The sequence below is a fragment of the Schistocerca cancellata genome, unplaced genomic scaffold (assembly GCF_023864275.1).
Source record: "Schistocerca cancellata isolate TAMUIC-IGC-003103 unplaced genomic scaffold, iqSchCanc2.1 HiC_scaffold_175, whole genome shotgun sequence".
NCBI classification, from domain to species: Eukaryota; Metazoa; Arthropoda; class Insecta; order Orthoptera; family Acrididae; genus Schistocerca; species Schistocerca cancellata.
In genome coordinates this window covers 7501-12500 of record NW_026046212.1, presented here as the reverse complement: position 1 = coordinate 12500, position 5000 = coordinate 7501, and the positions used below count along the sequence as shown (strand labels likewise).

At 52.9% G+C, this 5000-nt stretch overlaps 1 non-coding gene across 1 annotated transcript in view; it reads right to left on the bottom strand.

Moving 5' to 3' along the window:
* LOC126112541 (small subunit ribosomal RNA) overlaps positions 1–208 on the bottom strand; it is a 1909-nt gene extending 1701 nt beyond the window's left edge. Inside the window, exon 1 of the ribosomal RNA XR_007524462.1 lies at positions 1–208. This exon is cut by the window's left edge and continues 1701 nt beyond it. This is a non-coding gene — a ribosomal RNA (small subunit ribosomal RNA).
* Positions 209–5000: the final 4792 nt, after the last annotated feature.

Sequence of the window (5000 nt, the reverse complement as noted above, 5' to 3'; positions counted from 1 at the left end):
AGCGTCCCTTCCATCTCTGGTCGGGACTCTGTTTGCATGTATTAGCTCTAGAATTACCACAGTTATCCAAGTAACGTGGGTACGATCTAAGGAACCATAACTGATTTAATGAGCCATTCGCGGTTTCACCTTAATGCGGCTTGTACTGAGACATGCATGGCTTAATCTTTGAGACAAGCATATGACTACTGGCAGGATCAACCAGGGAGCTGCGTCAACTAGAGCTGAGCAGCCGGCCGCCCGGGAGTGTGTCCCAGGGGCCCGCGCGAACACGCAAGCGTCCGCTCAATTATTCTGCAAACAGGAGGAGGCTGAGCTCCCCTGCACAATACACCTCGAAACCCTCTCAGGTCCCGGCGGCGCGCAGCGCCGTCCTAAGTACTTGGTCGGGTTCGAGAGAGGCGCAATCGCCCGGAGTTAGGCGAGTAGACGCTTTAGGTGCGACCACCCGTGCTCCCAACTGAGCTTGCCGCTGCCGACAGAGGCCCGGGAGCGTGCTGTCGTGGCATTGCCGGCGGGAGACAACACGCGCCACCTACGGTGACCGGCAGCTCCAACGCCAGCGCCACAGAAGGGCAAAGGCCCCACGTGGGTGCCGAAGCGAACTCTCCCAGCACAGCGCACGTGCCAACACGTCTGCACAACTGCGATACAAACCACCAGCGAGAACCGCTGGGGCGACCGAGCAGCAGACGGCGTCGCGGCGCCGAGTGCCGGGCGGCGGCGCATCCTCAACGCACACAGTCCTCAGTCGGACCAGCACACTGCAGATGTCCACCGCGCTTCGCACCGGGCCCGCGAGGACCCACTTTGGCCGCCCGGCGCCGCGCGCAGGGTGCCCCGGCGCGCAGCTGCGCCGCCTGCCGCGTCCGTCGGCCGGCGCGCCTGCCACTGGGCGCCCCCCACCAGCCGGCTGTAGCGCGTGCGCCCACGCACCGCGCGGCCAGCACGCCGGGCGGCCCCCCCTCACCGGCCGGGGACGGTCCCACCCAGCCACCGCCGCGTATCGCTTCACACACAGATTTGCCCTTACTGATTTACCTCCAGCAACAACACACCGCACCACAATGGGTTTACCAGTTGTTCATTTGCGTAACGTCACCAGCAAACGTAGACGTCCATCCCAGTTTGCAAATGCAACGATTATTGCATACCTGTCTGTTAGGTGTCACGACACACTACGTCTGCCCACATACACGCAACAAAATGTGCACGACTAGAGAACACGTGGGAGGTGGCCCCCTACGTATGCGATGTCCATTACGAGACCGACTGTCAACCAGCATCTGTACCATGTCGCAGATGTGGAACGCGGTGCACCATGCTATCACACTGTGTGAGAAGAGACGACTACGTTTGAATACACGCGCCACTACATCAACAGACGGCTCATGCTGATCGCCATCCAGGGCGTCCGTTAATCCCACACGTCTCTATGGCGTACCACACTGCAATGTAGCTGTTATGGGGAGACGGCACGTGGCTGAGTGCACAACATTTGGACCGTATGGTTCGCTGTTGTTGGGCGCAGTCGTTGTACGGTCACACATGTGCCACAGCGTATCATGCAGTACATACGGACCTATGTGCAGTACAATGTGAGGGTTAAGCTTACGACATCAGCGGACAGTGGACACAGGCCGTACCACGACGTAGACTGAGCGCTTCGACATGCGAATGCCAGTGAACAGCTGCGAAGGGCATTGAACACGCAAGCACCTGAACGACCAGCGTGCGAAGGCAGGGGGGAGGGTGGGGGCGATGTACATCCTGCAGTCGTCCACATTACAGTGTACAGCGGGAGCATGTAAAAAGTAAGCAACACTTGCGAAGTGTTGAACATGAAACGATACACAAGAGGGTGGGCGGTGCGAGTAGCGAACTATATTCAGAGGGTTGTGGTTAGACAACACTGGATTAATGTAACGTGTCATATGCCAATTACAGAGCAGGTTAAGGCACAACTTGGGTTAGGTTAAGGCACAACGTGGGTTAGGTTAAGGCACAACTTGGGTTAGGTTAAGGCACAACGTGGGTTAGGTTAAGGCACAACGTGGGTTAGGTTAAGGCACAACGTGGGTTAGGTTAAGGCACAACGTGGGTTAGGTTAAGGCACAACGTGGGTTAGGTTAAGGCACAACGTGGGTTAGGTTAAGGCACAACGTGGGTTAGGTTAAGGCACAACGTGGGTTAGGTTAAGGCACAACGTGGGTTAGGTTAGAGGCACAACGTGGGTTAGGTTAAGGCACAACGTGGGTTAGGTTAAGGCACAACGTGGGTTAGGTTAAGGCACAACGTGGGTTAGGTTAAGGCACAACGTGGGTTAGGTTAAGGCACAACTTGGGTTAGGTTAAGGCACAACTTGGGTTAGGTTAAGGCACAACTTGGGTTAGGTTAAGGCACAACTTGGGTTAGGTTAAGGCACAACTTGGGTTAGGTTAAGGCACAACTTGGGTTAGGGTTAAGGCACAACTTGGGTTAGGTTAAGGCACAACTTGGGTTAGGTTAAGGCACAACTTGGGTTAGGTTAAGGCACAACGTGGGTTAGGTTAAGGCACAACGTGGGTTAGGTTAAGGCACAACGTGGGTTAGGTTAAGGCACAACGTGGGTTAGGTTAAGGCACAACGTGGGTTAGGTTAAGGCACAACGTGGGTTAGGTTAAGGCACAACGTGGGTTAGGTTAAGGCACAACGTGGGTTAGGTTAAGGCACAACGTGGGTTAGGTTAAGGCACAACGTGGTTAGGTTAAGGCACAACGTGGGTTAGGTTAAGGCACAACGTGGTTAGGTTAAGGCACAACGTGGGTTAGGTTAAGGCACAACGTGGGTTAGGTTAAGGCACAACGTGGGTTAGGTTAAGGCACAACGTGGGTTAGGTTAAGGCACAACGTGGGTTAGGTTAAGGCACAACTTGGGTTAGGTTAAGGCACAACTTGGGTTAGGTTAAGGCACAACTTGGTTAGGTTAAGGCACAACTTGGGTTAGGTTAAGGCACAACTTGGGTTAGGTTAAGGCACAACTTGGGTTAGGTTAAGGCACAACTTGGGTTAGGTTAAGGCACAACTTGGGTTAGGTTAAGGCACAACTTGGGTTAGGTTAAGGCACAACTTGGGTTAGGTTAAGGCACAACGTGGGTTAGGTTAAGGCACAACGTGGGTTAGGTTAAGGCACAACGTGGGTTAGGTTAAGGCACAACGTGGGTTAGGTTAAGGCACAACGTGGGTTAGGTTAAGGCACAACGTGGGTTAGGTTAAGGCACAACGTGGGTTAGGTTAAGGCACAACGTGGGTTAGGTTAAGGCACAACGTGGGTTAGGTTAAGGCACAACGTGGGTTAGGTTAAGGCACAACGTGGGTTAGGTTAAGGCACAACGTGGGTTAGGTTAAGGCACAACGTGGGTTAGGTTAAGGCACAAGTGGGTTAGGTTAAGGCACAACGTGGGTTAGGTTAAGGCACAACGTGGGTTAGGTTAAGGTAGAAATTGCGTTACATTGCGGTACAAATTGCGTTACATTGCGGTACAAATTGCGTTACATTGCGGTACAAATTGCGTTACATTGCGGTACAAATTGCGTTACATTGCGGTACAAATTGCGTTACATTGCGGTACAAATTGCGTTACATTGCGGTACAAATTGCGTTACATTGCGGTACAAATTGCGTTACATTGCGGTACAAATTGCGTTACATTGCGGTACAAATTGCGTTACATTGCGGTACAAATTGCGTTACATTGCGGTACAGATTGCGTTACATTGCGGTACACATTGCGTTACACATTGCGGTACACATTGCGTTACACATTGCGGTACACATTGCGTTACACATTGCGGTACACATTGCGGTACACATTGCGTTACACATTGCGTTACACATTGCGGTACACATTGCGGTACATTGCGGTACACATTGCGGTACATTGCGGTACACATTGCGTTACATTGCGGTACACATTGCGTTACATTGCGGTACACATTGCGTTACATTGCGGTACAAATTGCGTTACGAATTTGGTTAAGTTAAGGTGCAAAATGGGTTAGGTTAAGGTGCGAAATGGGTTGGATTACAGTACACAACGTGGTAAGAGAGTGTGTTGGGGGGGGGGGGGCCGAGGTTCGTTGGTAGTGATCATTGTAAGTGAATGTCTGAGGCAGCTTCAGTATGTCACAGCAGTTATGTCTCGTCAGGATGCGCTTTTCGCTCGTGACTGGAGGCGCGCCGCGTCTGTGGTTGCGGCAAGGGAGCGGCAGACCTGTGTGATTCATTCCTGCCATTGTTTCTGTGCCGTAACAGGAGGCAGTGTGGTGGTGTTGGGTGCACCCCTGTGTAGGACATGTGTGGGTGTTGGTGGCTTATCTGAGCAATTGTGGATGTCGGACGGGTGGGATATTCTATTTTAGAATTGGACCCCCTGGTGTGGTTATCATAGTGTGGATGGTGTACTGTGGCGGAGAGGATGCACCGGACGTTGGTACATGCTGGTGCTTACATATTGTATCTGTGTCTGTTACAGGCAGAGAGTAATGTGTGATAGAGTGTCTCGCTGATGTGTGGTTCATATTGTGTGCACAGACTTACAGCATGTATAGGGACAGCGGGAATTTGGCATATTGGATATAACTCTTCGTGAAACGCAAGATATAGGGGTGGATTGCAACGTACGAGTGCGGGAAGAGTCCGCCGTTCATCCGCTGGAGTTGCGATTTCGGCGGTTGGGGTGGGGCACGTGCGGGTGCGGGTGGAGTGATTGTCGGTTGACTACTTCGTGCGACGCAGGCACTGGCGTTCGGGTTCCTGTGGTGGACAGATTATGCAGGCTTTGTGGGTGGCGTCGGAAAATGGGTACTGTGGGACCTAGCGATGTCGTAGTCGGGGTGGCGTCTCATAGATGGCGGTATCGTCGGTGCAGCAGGTCATGTTTCGGGAGACTTGCAGATGGCGGTATTTAGTTTTCGTGTTGCGCGCGACATGGTGGACGTAGTGTCGTCCGATTCGCGTAG